The sequence below is a fragment of the Pelodiscus sinensis genome, chromosome 7 (assembly GCF_049634645.1).
Source record: "Pelodiscus sinensis isolate JC-2024 chromosome 7, ASM4963464v1, whole genome shotgun sequence".
Lineage (NCBI taxonomy): Eukaryota > Metazoa > Chordata > Testudines > Trionychidae > Pelodiscus > Pelodiscus sinensis.
Genome location: NC_134717.1, coordinates 33,070,753 through 33,086,707, shown reverse-complemented (window position 1 = coordinate 33,086,707; position 15,955 = coordinate 33,070,753). Strand labels below are relative to the sequence as shown.

The 15,955-nt window shown below is 43.6% G+C and overlaps 1 protein-coding gene across 9 annotated transcripts in view; it reads left to right on the top strand.

Annotated features, from left to right (window-relative positions):
- Positions 1 to 15,955, top strand: part of BAZ2B (bromodomain adjacent to zinc finger domain 2B) — a 337,721-nt gene that overhangs the window by 22,513 nt on the left and 299,253 nt on the right. The window contains exon 1 of one of the 9 annotated variants that reach the window (XM_075933458.1): positions 6,152 to 6,328. The exons of the other annotated variants lie outside the window; for them this stretch is intronic. The gene's annotated coding sequence lies outside the window, so the exon portion shown is untranslated. Of the gene's footprint in view, positions 1 to 6,151; positions 6,329 to 15,955 lie in introns of those variants that run through there. 9 annotated transcript variants of the gene reach the window in all.

The window sequence follows — 15,955 nt, the reverse complement described above, 5'->3', positions numbered from 1 at the left end:
AGCAAAACAATAACCAAAAAACAAACCCACCCCATGCATATACTTGGTACTGTATGTGATTTTTTTTCAGATGCATATAACTTGGTTAAAGCCTGTTGTCTCCAGTAGAAGTCTTGCACTACTACTCTTTGAAGAATCCTATTCCAGTGTCAATTTCAAGTACAGTGAGTCCTCTGTTATCCAGCACTCTGTTAACCAGAAAACTTTGTTAACTGGCATTGCCCCCGGCTACAATACAGGCAGTCCCTGAGTTACGCGGACGGGGCTTTCTCGTCCTCCGGGGCGAGAAAAGCGGCTCCGCGTCTCCCTGGTCTGCTGGGGTGGGTGCCCAGACGTTCCGCAGTCCCACCGCCCGTGTCCTCCGGGGCGAGAAAAGCGGCTCCAGGAGACCACGGAGACTGGGAGCAAAGCTGCGAGGGATGCGGGCGGTGGGACCGCGGCATGTCTGGGCAGTCCTGCCGCCCGCGTCTCCCTGGTCTGCTGGGGGAGGGGTGCACTAGCTGCGCCCCGCACCCCCCCCCCCCGCAGCAGACCAGGCTTTTCTCGCGGACGCCTGTGGTAGAGCAGCTGGGGTGCTGCTGGGTTGGTCCCGCAGTGCCGCTCCTCGGCGCTACTGAACCAACCCAGCAGCACCCCAGCTGCTCTGCTCCAGGGTCCCCAAGTCAGCCGCTGCTGAAACTGACCAGCGGCTGACTACAGGAAGCCCGAGGCAGAGTTGCTCTGCCTCAGTCTTCCTGGAATCAGCCGCTGATAAGTTTCAGCAGCGGCTGACTTGGGAACACCTGGGGTGGAGCAGCTGGGGTGCTGCTGGGTTGGTCCCCGCAGCGCCGAGGTGCGGCGCTGCGGGGACCTACCCAGCAGCACCCCAGCTGCTCTGTTCCAGGTGTCCAGATTCAGCCGCTGTTGAAACTGATCAGTGGTTGATTCCAGGAAGCCCGGGGCAGAGAAACTCTGCCTCGGGCTTCCTGTAGTCAGCCGCTGGTCAGTTTCAGCAGTGGCTGAATCTGGACGCCAGTTCCAAGTTACATACAAATTCAACTTAAGAACAAACCTACAGTCCCTATCTTGTACGTAACCCGGGGACTGCCTGTACTGTCACATCTTCAGGCGCACTGGCCTGATTTGGTTTAGCATGATTGGCCTAACAAGTTTTTATGTAAGAAGTACTAATCATCTTTAACTCAAAATAGAAATGTGAAACCGACTGCCTTACAAAACTACCAATATTAAAAACTTGAGTTTTGCTATTCTTGTGCATTGATTTTTCCTAGGTTGATGGGACCCTCAGATAATTGGAACACCCTAATCCCCGAGCATGCTGGATAACACAGGTTTTACTGTATTAGCTTGTTTTTTTATAGGTACAGTAACTTTATGTATGTAATAGAGAGAACACAATTGCTTTCCATATCCTCTTTTCTCTCAAAACTGAGCCACTTGCTCAAAATTTTTCTAGAGACCAATCAAGGAAAATTAACCTTAAAGGCAGAAGTTATAGTAAGTTTAAAACAATAAAAAGCCAGTAAGTTGCAATCAGTAATTTTTAGCATTAATTATAATGATCATAAAGAGCATCTTGCCCTAATGCATGAAGAATAAATTAAGTTTTTTACATGTATGAGTGTTTTTTTTAAACTAGCAGCATTTTTTACATATATAAACAAGCTATAGATTATTTTACTGGGATTTGGTCAGCATACAGATGCACAGTTCGGTTTATTGGATTATAAACTTAGACTGGCAGATAGCATTCTGATAAATTGTACATAGTCTTCCTTTAAATGAAATAAAGAAGAATGGGTAAAGTCATAGACAGGTTCCTTGCAGAATTATCCTACTTGCTAGTAAATATCCATCCATATGCACAGGCTTGGGTGCTTCTTGAACATCTGATCTCAGGAAAATAAATTAGCATTAATGCATTCTTTTATTGTCCTAAGAATCAGATGCTCAAGAAGTATATGCATGTGTGGCTGTTTTCATTTTGGGTATACCATGGTTTATTTCAGAGGGAAGTGGGCTACATTGCTTTGGTAAGAAGGGATATGAAATGGCTATGACCTACGGAACATGCATATGGGTTAATGTATGGTATCTTCTAGTGCCAAAAGAAGTGGTATTAGACTCAGAAACTGACAGCAGCATAACTCCCATTATAATTAAAAAAAATTCTTTGGCTCTTGGACATTTGTTTAGCAAGCTAAATACAAGTGAGCATGAAAGCTATTGAGGACAAAAGGTACAAAGTTATCTCCGGAACTGGAAGCCTCATGCATAGTAAGGAGATTGATATTCGACATGACACCATTGTAACAGTGTCTGAGGTTATTTCACCTATATGTTCACTTTATTCAAGAAAGGAAATTACATTTTCAACATGAATTTACTGAATATTTTATGGAGTTTTAGTGGCCTTCTGATAAGGGATTTGTTTATGACACTGTCATGGCTCTTTAGTTGATGGTACAAAACAGCAGTTAGATGTGGGATGGGAAATTATCTAGGAATCCAAAAAAAGTTAAGCCTTCTTGGAAAATGTTTACAATTTTTTTTTTTTAAATGTGCGGTTCCCAGGGTTGTTTTTGAAAAGGGCCTTCTGATTTTGGGTTGGCTGTTCGTGTGATTCATGGCTTCTGAATTTTTGTGGGTTTAATTTCAGTGCTGAATTTATGTTTGTCTGCATAATAAAGTTGGTTTCATGTACTTTAAAGGGTATCATCAGCACACTTCCATGTTATTCACAGGCTCAAAGTTTTGTCGTAGTGTTTTCTAACATGTTAATAAAAGTGGCAACTTGAATACCAACATAAATATTGTGCTCTTTCTGTGCTTAGTTGAGACAATTATATTACTTTTTGCACCCTGATATCCAGTGAAGTGGAGCAGAAATTAAAAGCTGGACCCCAAACCACGGGAAACTGTATGTGTATCATCTTCCATGATGAACAGAAGAACAATCATCTTTAGTTTGCACTTGTACTAAGATCTTTCTTTTGTCTCTGTTTCATTAGTGGTTCTTGCTGCAATTTTTTCTGCGTTTGAAAACATATTAGTATTCAGTTTGCTTCTAATAGTCTGGATAGTCATTTTGTAAATTACAAATTTAAATTCTGTCTCTTTCATATGATAGTATGGAAGTCACAGGCATAGTATGCCTGAAACAATTAGATCGTATGTGTATTGTATATTTCCCAGAGTTGAATATTGGTTCTGCTACTTCCTCATCCTGTCCAAGTATAGAAAATGAATTCTGACCATCTTTTAAATTTGTGTCTTAACTGATTGCTCAAAATGGAGGTGCTAAAATTAGAAAACCAAATAAGTCCTAATATCCTCAAACAAAATCTTGCTTTGTTTTACACTACAGTGTTTTTGTTTTTTAAAGGAGTTTAGCAGGCCTGGTATGAATGTAAATTTAATAAAATGTTGCAATTGTTCGTAATTAGCACTTTTCAGTTAACCGAATGTTAGTGTTACTGTAAAAGGTAGTTTGTCTAAATTGTATATCACATGTCAGGCTATCTGGTGGAAAAAAATCACATTTCAAGATGGTGAGTTGCTATTAGAGCCTGGATTTTGGGCATTATAACCTATTGTCAGTCACTTTCTCAACGCAAGGAATAGCAGTTTTCCTAGTATAAACTGGAGTTTGCTTTCAAATTTACTATTTAGGAAGTAATGAAGGTGCTAGCAGTAACTCTTCTTCCTCAAGCCTCCACTGCCAGTGATTAGCTTCTTGCTCACTGTTGTCAACTAAATTGTCTTCCTTCTGTTATTGAGTTCTGATGTTTTGCACGCGACTTTTCAATACCTGTAAGATTCTTGGTTGTCTTGGAAAAGTGATCTGATTTCTCCTTCCTGCAAACATAACATTAAGCTGAATGTAACCAAAGATTATTTAGTCTTCAGTGTACCAGAACTCTTCATTCTCTCTTTCTTAGGGACAGTTTCTGGATCACAAAAAGCAGCTGTCAGAAAGGATCCTGAGGATTCTTTGAGATCCAAGGGTGCCAGCTATTATGGCTGAACTCAAAAAAACTTTTCAAGAGCTAGGAATTATAGGGCTGCTGATAGAGCCCTAGTGAAAGAGTAGCAGACAATGCCTTCAGGGCTCAGATGCATCACATCCAGTGCAGTCTGGCTTTGAGTAGCTGTGACATCTAGCAGAAAAGATGTTTTTATGCACCTAAATGCTGAAGGCAGCTGTTGCCTGTTCTTAGCATAAACAGACAAACTTGCTGGAGCCAGGTAAGGAATAAGAACCTCACAGTGAAAGAAATGCTAAAGAATAGTGCATTGGCAAGAGATGTGTCCACTGTCTTGTATACTGTACAGGTTGGACCTCCCTTGTCTGGCACCCTGGAGAACCGGACTGGTCCTGAACGAGGGATTTTGCTGTACGAGGGGAGGTAATTTCTGTTCCCCCAGCCCAGCTCGCCTCCTGGCCTACCTGCCAGCCTCCCCACTGGCTCCCCTTCTGCCAACTGCCCTGCTAGGAGCCTCCTCTGAAGTTGGGCTTCTATCCCTGCCGCAGCAGCCTGAGGTCCTCCCACCAGGGCTCCTGGTCCCACCAGCTCTGCCGTGGCTGACCTGAGGCACCTGCCTGTGTTAGACCTGTTGCAGCAGCCAGAATTCCACCGCACTGAGGCTCCCTGCCCCACTGCAGCTGACTGCTGCCCCGCCGCCGGCAGATTGCTGTCCTGACGGAGCCCACTGCTGGACTCCTGTGGCAAGGCTCCCAGGCTGGCTGGGCTCCCGGTCCCCCCAAAGGGCTCGTGCCTCTGGCCCGCCGCCATAACTACATGGTCCAGCAACATCCATGATACTGTTAGACCATAGGTGTTGCCAGACCAGGGAATCCTGGTTTAGAGAGTTTCAAATTGTATTGGCAAAGACATGATTAACGTGACCTTGTTTCAACAAAGCAGTAGCCCATTGTGGCTATCTGCTCAATAATCTGTATGTAGCTATCCCTGAGTAGGGCATAGTGTAGAACTCTTGATTTCTGCAAGATTGTGTTTGGAAACCCAAGGGCAAATGTACTGGGTAGGAACAGAGGGAGAAGTTTTGTTGTTTGTATCTTTAAATGTCTGGTAGGTACTCATTTTTTTTTGATGGTAGAAGGCACTTCTTTATATAGATAAATGCATGTATCCAGAAACCCACGTGTGTGTATATATGTGTGTTAGAAGAAATTATGAAAAAAAAGTATTTTACTGGCTTTCAAGGCTTCTTCCCCACTCTGACACGATAAATGCAGAAGTGGGGACCCACAAAAGTACCCTGAAACCTTATATTTCCAGGCTTTGGTATACATTTTCCCCCCAAAATCTTAAAAACCTAGATTTTTGGGGATAAAAATCTGCTGCTACCACCCAAGTAATGATAAGAAAAATCAGGGGAGAGATCACTTGGGAAATCTCACCCCTAAAGTAAAAACCAGGACACACAAATTAACAAATACCAGGTTAATAAAAAGAAAAGAGAGAGAAATTTTATTACTGCAATATTCCTGTTGCAAGCATAATGACTAGATGGAAAAGTCACAAATTAATTACTCATGGGGGGGAACCCCACCATGGGCCAAGACTTAATTACAAATGAGAGCAAAAACCCATTTTTTTAAATGCACAGACATCAGATCCCATATCCCAACCCATAAAACAATAAAACCTAACAGATTTTTCTATACTTTACCCTACTTACAGATAGTGAAGAATCTTTTCTTGGAGGGAGACATAGTGTCTGTCCCCCTCAGTAGCTGGAGAGAACTGCCCAGACCAAAGGAGGGAAAAACCCCAACTTTCCTTTGTCCCAGTTGGAAATTCCTACCTACATTCCTATTAGCTGACTCTACCTGGCTTGGGTATAGTTAACCCCTTAGTTCCCAGGCTGCTGGCTAACCCTCTTGATCATGATAATGGCTTATGATGGTTCTTCATTCTTTGAGGATCTCAAGTGTTTTTCTGTAAATTGGGACCTTAATGCATGAAGCCATACTTATGGAAATATTCCTAGTGAAGTCAAGGGCTGTTTGTTTGATTATTTTTTAGGACCAAGCCTGTCATCTTGTAACTTAAGTTTATTTATATTTTTAAGTATTCAGCTCATCTTCTGCCCCCCCCCCACCCCCCAGCATGGGTGTTTTCTGCCTTAGCTGTTATATGTCCTTTATGTTTGTTTTCCCTGATGCTATACCAGTTGCCATGGAAACAGGAGCGGAACTGGGGAACCAGCAGCCTGCAACTGAAATTGACACGCTTCTGGCTGTTCAACCTGTTTCTGTCTCTCTTCCCATGGAAACGGGTGACTTATCAGGGAAAATAAGGTAAAGGTTTAAAAAACAATTTTGAAAACTTTCACTTCCTTGCTTGATAATGTTCTGACCTGTAAAAACCGCTCAGTGTGTGGTGGTTTTTGGCTTTTTTGGTGCTGATTTCAGCAACTGGCTGTGAATAGAGTTTGGAAGTGCCAGTTGGTCAAAGAACTCCTATGCTTTTCAGTAATCAGTAATACTTCCAATTCTAGGGAGAAAGTTGTTTGGTGTAAAATATAAAACTAGGTCTTGTTTTAAAAATATGTACTTCCCATTAAGGATTAAAAATTGGCTTTTTAAATTAATTTAAATCACAACACATGTATATTTGTGTTTCATAAAGTATTGGTAATCACATGGATGATAGTTGAGCCATGTGTAATAGAGATAGAAAATCCTGTTTAATTGGCTTACTGGTTAAATGTACTATTTAACCAGTTAACTGATTGAAGGGGAGCGGCCTCTGCTCTCTGTCACTGGGTTGGAGGGCCTTCACCCCCTCCACAGACAGGGACTGCTCTGGACAGGTTGGAGCAGCCTCCTGAAAACAGGGTGGGGTGGGGAGCTGCTCCAGCCTCTCTATCATCCCCCTTCTGCCCCCTGGGGTTAACGGGAACAGGTAAGGCTCACCCATTACGAGTGAGGTGTACTGGTTAACCAGTTAACCGTTCACATCCCTAATGTATAATACTTAGACTTTGCATTATGCTGCCTGTGGGTTTAGAATAAAACTTCATCCAAACTAGAAATGCTATGCCCAACAAACATGAGTCTCTGGCCGACAAGAAATAGTGAAATGTTTTATGTTGCTAAAACTAGTGTATTTAAACATACATGCCAATTAAAGAGTCTCATTAAAGTTTAATATAAGCAAATATTAGGACAATGAGGCTGGATCTCTCTAGGCCTGGGCCACTTAGTAATTCCTAGGTCTCATTTGAACTCCTAGGTCTCATTTTAACTATCTGATGGCACTCACCAGTCTATTCCAAATACCAAGTTCTTATACCCTAGGGTGCATCTATACTGTACCTGTAGGTCGAAATAAGATACACAGTTTGAGCTACGCAAATTGCTTTTCTTATTTTGATCTAATTTTGAAATAGATTATTTCAAAAGACTGCGCCAAATTTCTAAATACAGCGCTATTCTGACAAGTCCCGTAATGCTTATGGAACGAGGATTATAGGGACACCAGAATAGTGCACCAGTTACTTCGAAATAATGGGTGCGTTTAAAGATTTCAGTATCCCAAAATAGCACCGATGTCTAGACGTAACCCTACCGTGCCCGTCGTGATCTCACCTCAACAGCCCTGCCAGAACTAGCTGATGCCACAATCCCTGCTTGAAAAAAACAAATTATGGCTTCCTGCTTTACCTCTATTGTCTGTTTCAAACCTATTTCTTGTCCTGGGGTTGTCTTTTGGTGTTTTGTAGAGCTGGCTACCAAGTTCAGTTGGTTCTCCTGATCATGTAAAATAGTGCACATTCTTGGACATATTTGTGATTTTTCACAATGAAATTGACATACTTAAATGTTTCTTTTTGTATCTGAGGAAATGCAGAAGGATGATAATGTTTTACAGCTGTGGGTTGAAATGGAAAAATATTTGCCTGAAGAAACTTCCTTTAACTTGGAAAGTTATTTATTATTCATTACTCTCTGCTTGTTTTTCTAAATCCAAGGCACCACTTTAAAAACATATTTTTGTAGGCTGAAAAAACCATGGTGTAATTCTAGACATTTTTATGATGGAAGCTGTATCTAAATGATGAAATGATGATTTCAATGTGTTCCTTTCACTGCAGGAGCTGATCTTTTAATTTTATTTAAAACAAACTCAAGACAGTAAAGTTAAACCATAAAGGTAAAAAATTTAATCTAGTTTAGACTTAACAATAACTAATACATTTAAAAACAATCCTATGAGCATCAGTGCCTTCTCTTCTTCCTTGTTGCATCCTGAATTTAGGATTTTTTGTTTACTTTGCAAAACTTGACGTCACTACCATCTGAAACCATGCAAGGGATTCACGAATGAAATGGTGCAAGGAGAAAAGAATTTTGAACACATGACTTGGCAGGACTATATTTATTGTACCTTTCATTATGAGAATGTGTTTGTGTTTTATGAATTTAAAGATACTTTCTTTTACTGGCATAGGATCTCAGCTGTGTGGGGTTTTAAATTTTGTTTTAAAGTTGAGATATTAGAAAAATCATTTAGCTTTAAAAAACACCTAGATTTTAGGTGCATTATGTAATGTACTGGCAACAGTTAACTAAATTACATATTAGATGATGCCTGCAGACATTCCAGGTAAACAAAATGTCCCAACGCACCAGTAGCTTACCCTGACAAGCTGGGAAATAAAGTTATGGAATGTAGTATCAGCTTGTGAAAGGATCATAGTATTTTGCCATTTTTTACTAATCATCTTCGGGTGGAGGAGGATTGGCTTATTAATGAACAAGCATATACAGTAATATAAAATTTTTACTTTTTTAATTTGATTGGTTAACTGTAGGTCTACACTTAAAATGCTGCATCCGTGAAGTGGATACTATGCCAATGGGAGAGTTTCTCCGGTCAGTATAGTCCAGGCATGTCAAACTTGAAACCTACTGAGAACCGCACAAACAAAAACTGATAGCTTTCAGGGACACCTAAGGTTCCCAGGTGGTGTGACCAAAAATTTTGTCAAGAGAGGGGTGGGGGGAATTAGGTGTCAGCAGGCACCTGGCAATCCTAGGGCCACCACAGAAAATGTACTTTGTTGGATAGTTGTAGTTATTTATTATTATTAGATTGTTTTAGGTATATTTTATAATATTACAATTAATTGATGTGTAAAAGTAGTTATTTACTCATATTAAATAATTTTCAAATTAATTTTACATAATTTTTAATTTAAATATAAATTTCAGGTACTTTTTAAATTTTGTATATGATACATGTTTTGTTGAAATGAAAAAAGTATAGACCATGGCTAATCAAATAGAACAGGCGTCTGTGAAAATTTCAGATACTTTGTAAATTTGAGATTTTGCATGAAGATATAATTATTCATAGGGCTCAACAATTACTGTAATCTACTTGCCTGTGGAGAGTAGATTACAAGCCGGCACAGCTGCACAGCGTGGTCAGCGTGCCAAACCACACGGCTGGCAATTGCAAAAAATTGACATATTTATTGATATAAAATATACATTTTGTGATTTTATTTGGGAATAAATAAATAAAAAACAAAATATTAACAAAATAACCCCGTCCTTTTCCCCAGAGCCAGGCACTCCCCTACCCCCATTCTAACCCAATTCCCCTCGGTTCCCCCAGAACCTGGCCCCCTCCAACCTAATAGTCCTCCCTCCCCCAGAGCCAGGCACTCCCCGCCCCCCCAACTTAATGCCTCCCCCCTTCCCCAAAGCCAGGCACTCCCAGCCCCCCTCCCCTACCTAAATACATGGGTCCCGGAGTTGATGTTGCTGCCTGAGGCGCTGGGGTGGCATGAGCACAGTGGCCAGCTGTGAATGCCTGCTGGAGAGCCCAGCGCAGAGCGCCCAGCTGGCCATGAGCGCGTGCACAGAGCAGTGCGGCCGGCCGTGAGCAGGCACTTGGCCATGTTCTCTGAGCGGCCAGCAGGCTGCACTTCATTCATTTATAAAAATGTTCTGGAGGGCCGCAAAAATTTTTCATCAGGCCACATGCAGCCTGCCAAACACCAGTTGGACATGCTTGGTGTAGTCAGTCCACTTTGGTGAGAGGCAGTGGCTATGTCAACAGGAGAGAAGCACTCCTATTGATAGCCCTAGGTCAGTGGTCTCCAACCTTTTTTACACCTTTTTACACCCACTTTTTAAATGGCAGACCAAGCCAAGATCTACTGCCCTGCCCCTACCTTGAAGCCCCACACTCTCTATTCTCCTCTTCTCCATCACTTGCTATCCCCAACCCTTATACTGCTGCTTTTTTTTTCTCCAATTCTTCTGTAGGAAGAGGTTTTTCCAACATTTGGCCTTTCTAGACTGGACCAAATGTCAGAAAACCCCCTTCTTTTGGAAGACCCGTTATTCCTCATGGAAAAAGGAATATAGGGGTGACTGAAAGATCATGTTTGCTATTCCACTAACAGAAGCGGAAGAACAAATGCATCCCTGGATGCAGAAGAGTTTTTCCTAGGGTATCTCCGGAATCCTGAAAAACTCCTGCAGTCTAGCCGTACCCTTGCTGGGTTGAGACAGGATGTGTAAGCTTTGGGGTGGGAATGGGGGATTTGGGTGTGGGAAGGGGTGAGAGGTGCAAGCTTTGGGAGGAAATCTGGATGCAGGAGAAGGTGGATAATGGGACGCTGGCTCGGGGAGGGGGTGGCAAGCCGGGCAGTGTTGGGGTCAGATGTAGGGTTAGGGTACTAAGCAAGCCACAGACTTCTGGATGTGAGGGTTCAGGAATTTGGGTTGGGGTATGTGAGGGGCTGAGAGCAGGGGGTTCCAGTGTATGATAGGGTCAGATGTAGGGTCTGGGGGAAAGGAGAGTGCAGGAGCGTCCTGATGCTGTGGCCAGATGGGGGCTTGGCCCCTATTTGGGGTTTGTTGCCCAGGCTTCATTTTTAAATAAAATACTATGTCAAACAAAAAGTTTCTGCATGGTCTTTATTTCTGAGAAGTGCAGGAAACCTGTTTTGAGTCAGGGGTCACTGACCCCAGAAAAGTCCGTTGGGGCCACACAAGTGAGATGCAAAAAACCCCTCCTCCAACCCCTCCCTCCCCCAAGCTTCACTAATGTGGCCCCAAATGTGTTGGTTGGAACAGGGGACATAGTACTGGGGAAGTATGCTAGTGGGTGCTATGGCAGGGGACAGGGTGCAAGTGGGGACTGAGTTCTGTGGCTGGGGGCAGGGGAGATGGAACAGGGTGCTGGGAGGGCAGAGGACAGGGTTCTGCAGCTGGAGATGGGGTGCCAGTGGGGACAGAGTTCTGTGGCTGGGGAAAGGGAACTGGGGAGTGGGGGCAGGGGAGAGGGAACTGGGGAGTGGGGATGGGGCAGGGGAGTGGGGACAGGGGGCGGGGTGCCAGTGGAAGCAGAGTATCCCCCCCCCCCCCCGAGGAAAGCCGGTGCGTGCCTCCACCGGGCCTGACTCCTCCTCCCCCCCGCCCTACAGCGCAGGGAAACCCTGCACACGCCTGCCCCGGGGCTGACACCCCCTCTCTCCCGCGTCACAGGAAAATCCCGTGCGTTCCTTTGCCTTTCTAATTTTGCCCCTGCATTCCTGTGTTTGCCTATATTCATCCTTTGTAGTTTGTCCTACTTTCCATTTTTCATATGACTCCTTTTTTTATTTTTAGATCCTTCAAGATCTCGTGGTTAAGCCAAGGCGGTCTTTTGCCATATCTTGCTTGCTTTAGTGCCCTTAATAATGTCCCTTTGAAAAACTGCCAACTCTCCTCAGTTATTTTTCCCCTCAGTCTTGATTCCCATGGGACCTTACCTACCAGCTCTCTGAGCTTACCAAAATCCGCCTTCCTGAAATCCACTGTGTCTATTTTGCTGTTCCCCCTTCTACCCTTCCTTAGAATTGTGAACTCTATGATTTTCATGATCACTTTCTCCCAAGCTGCCTTCCACTTTGAAATTCTCAACCAGTTCCTCCCTATTTGTTAGGATCAAATCTAGAACAGCTTCCCTCCTGTAGCTTTTTCAACCTTCTGAAATAGAAAGTTGTCTTCAATGCAGTCCAAGAACTTATTGGATGGTCTGTGCACCGCTGTGTTATTTTCCCAACATATATCTAGATAGTTGGAAGTCCCCCATCACCACCAAATCTTGGGCTTTGGATGATATTGTTAGTTGTTTAAAAAAAAAAGCCTACATGCTTAAATCCTACTGAAGTCAATTGGATTTAAGCAGTTGGTTAAAGTTAAGTGTGTGCTGAATTGGGATCTGTTTCTGCTGGAGTGGAATTCATAACAGTGCATAAGCCTTATGTGATACCACTGTGTAGAAGTTAATAAGCAAAGTACTGTAGCCCTAACATAAATATGTCCTATTTATTAGGCCACAATCCTGCAAAGACTTACACATGTGCTTAATTTCATGTAATGGAGAAGTCCTATTGACTCTAGAGGTACTGATTTTTGTGGGCAGCCTTTCTAATATCAGGGTTTTACATTAGATTAGTCATAATCGTAAAAATGACTTAGGTGAGGTTGGGTTATCAGACTGGAGGTTTTTTTTAATAAAATAACATTAATACTTATGAGAGCATGTTATTAACAGGTTAATTGTGCCATTTTGAAGGGAAGTGCGCACAGAGTGCCAGAAATTGATTGTTTTCAGCTAGGGATACACACAGGTCTTCCAAGGGTACGTTAACTCATTGCCTAGTTTTCAACAAGCAACATAAAAAGCTCTAGCAAAGTCAATACAAACTAAAATGTCATACAATGACTTGTTTATACTGTTCTATATACTATACACTGAAATGTCCGTATAATGTTTACATTCCAGTTTATTTTATAATTATATTGCAAAAATGAGAAAGTGAGCAATTTTTCAATAAGTGTGCAATGTAGGGTTGCCAGGTGTCTAGTTTTCATGTGGACTGTCCATTATTCGGGACCCCCGTCCAGTAAAAAAACAGAAAATACCGGACATGTGAAATGTCTGGTGTTTCCTGTTTCCCTTGGATGGAAGTCTGGTGGGAACAATTTTCTCCTGCTGCATCTGGCGGGGGAGTGAGGCGTGCGGGAAGCCTGGCTGTGACAATGTTCCTCTGCCACTTCTGGCGGAGGTGGAGGAGTGAGGAGCACAGGGCCATTTTTTGCTTAACAACTTTGGTCTCTTCCGCCCCCCCCCCCCTTTTTTCCTCAACAGAATTACCTGGTGGTGGTAGGTTTTTTTTCTGGGGCAGGGTGAGGGGGGTTGGGTATTTTTTTGTTAGACCATCTGGCAACCCTGGCTATGAGACTCTTCTATTTTTGTGTCTGATTTTGTAAATGTAAGTAGTTTTTTAAGTGGGGGGTTTGCAAGGAAAATCAGACTCTTGGAAGGGGTATAGTAATCTGTAAAGAGGGAGAACCAATGCCATACGCAGCCTGTAGGTATGTACTTGAGATGGCTAGCCAGTGCCATTGCTGTTCCTACCTGTGCTACTGTGACTATGATACTATTTTTAGATAGCTACATGAGTACGTTTACATAAGCTGGGAATCACCAGTGTAGACATAGCCTGAGTTATCCATTAGAAAAATTCACTCTGCGAATGAAGCATTGACTTCGACATTTTCTATTGTGCACGAGTAGCCTATTTTAATTCATTAATAACTTCAATACTAGCCACACAATTTTATCTTGTTAGCTGTTTTTTTAATTGTGTGTTTCAGGAGAAAAGATTGAGGAGTGTGTGTGTGTGTGTGTGTGTGTGTGTAGGTTTGTTTTGTTTTGTTTTGTTTTTTCAATATGGAAAAAGTGTACATTTAGTTCTGTAAAGAAAAGATCGTGTGAAGGAATCGTGTTCAGGCTTTCCACAAAAATTCATCTTTGGGAAGATTCAAAGCATGAACATTTGCAAAACGCAAATATTTTTTTCCAGCAAGTTATTGGGTGATTAAAAATGGGCAGCCATTGTGATTGGTCTGTGTGACACACACAGATTTGCCTGGCATTGCTCAGGTGTGTAACTCAAGAAATGGTAGGTTGGGTTTTGTTGGGAAATAAAAGGAGGTGTGTGTGCGCGGGGGAAAGCAGAGTACGGCCTGGCTCAAAGAAGAGCAGCACGGCGGGGAGGGGGAAGGCGGGCACAATGTGGCCCTGAGAGGAACGAAATGGAGGGGGGAAGGAAAAATATGCCCTCTGAGGAGGTGTGGGGTGGTGGCGATGGGGCACAAAGGGAATCCCCACTCTCCAAATGAAGTGTCTGGCGGGGGGAAGGAAAAACAGCTAGGTCCTGTGTGCCGGTCCCTGTAGATGGGGCAAGTGGGGAGCCCCCAGACTAGGACTGCCAGATGGCTTAACCAAAATTAATGAACACCCTCCCCCCCCCCCCCCCAATTTTTTTTCCATGATGGGTCTTTTTTGGGGGGAGTGTTCGTTGTTTTTGGTAAAACCATCTGGCAACCCTAGAAGGGACCTTGGACTTAATGACCTCTCAGTCCTCTACCCTCAAGGCAGGACCAAGCAACCATCTAGATTATTCCTGATAGATGTGTATCTAATCTGCTCTTGAATATTTCCAGAGATGGAGATTCCACAACTTCCCTAGGCAATTTATTTCAATGTTTAACCACCCCAACAGTTAAGTTTTTCTTAATGTCCAACTTAAATCTCTCTTTCTGCAATTTAAGCCCATTGCTTCTTGTCCTATCATCAGAAGCCAAGAAAAACAATTTTTCTCCCTCTTCCTTGTAACACCCTTTAGATACTTGAAGACTGCTATTATATCCCCTTTGTTAAGTTTAGAAAAGTGAAGACAAACCCAATTATTTCAGTTTTTCCTCACAGGTCATGTTTTCTAGACCTTGAATCATTTTGTTGCTCTTCTTTGGGCCTTCTCCAGTTTCTCTACATCTTTCTAGAGACAGTACTCCAGCTGAAGTCTAATCAGTGCAGAGTGGAGCAGAAGAATGACTTCTCGTGTCTTGCTCACAAGAACTTACAGTGGTGGACTTGGCCAAGTGGTGGAATAGAGCAGCAGGGGTGGTGCCGGGGGGGGGGGGAGTGAGGGGCATTGCTGCGGGACTAACCCGGCAGCACCCCAACAGCTCTGCTCCGCCGCTTCCCCAAGTCCGCCGTTACTGAAACTGACGAACAGCGGGCAAGCGGCGGAACAGAGCAGCTGGGGTGGTGCCGGGATGGTCCCACAGTGCCGCCCCTCACCCCCCAGCTTGGCAATAACTACTGCAGTCTGGGGGGTGGGGAGCCCGCTCCCCTCCCGGAAACTCTTGGCAGCGGCGCGGGGCTTCCCCTGCCTTCCTGCAAAATGGCGGAGGGTTCGCCCCTCGCTGCGCCGTTCCCCACCAGCAGCTCCAGTTGTCCGGCTGGCTGGAGCACTTCCGGGTTCCAGTTGGTGCTGGACTATCAGGAATGCTGGACCACTGGATGCCGGACAACTGGAGTTTTACTGTATATAGATAGCTTCCTATAGTGATGATATCTACTGTGTATTTGAGAGAGTTTGTCTGTTTGCATCTGTGCGTGTGCCTGTCCAAGAACTCCTCCTAAATGGTAAGAGGTAGGCCCACCAAATTTGGTACGCAGCTGCTACTTGTCATAACTTAAAGCACAGTAAGAGTTTTGTTGTGCCAGGACAATGGGATGTACCTGGAATGGAATTGTTTTTCATAACATGGAAAGGGAGAGGGCTACTAAAAGGGACCCTTATACTGTGCAATGACCACAGGGAGGCTACAAAGGGCCAGAGATGGGGACCAGGACAGCTATAACCCTACTGGTTATTGCTGGTCCCTGCACATTCATAGCCCTCTGTCCTGAGTCCCTCCTCACCCCACAATCCTGAGTCCTACAACCCCCACCCACAGCCCTCATCCCTAACTTGGGTTGCCAAGTGTCTGGTTTTGACCCAGACAGTCTGGTATTTTCGCCTCCTGTCCAATAAAAAAATTCAGAAAGTACCAGACACC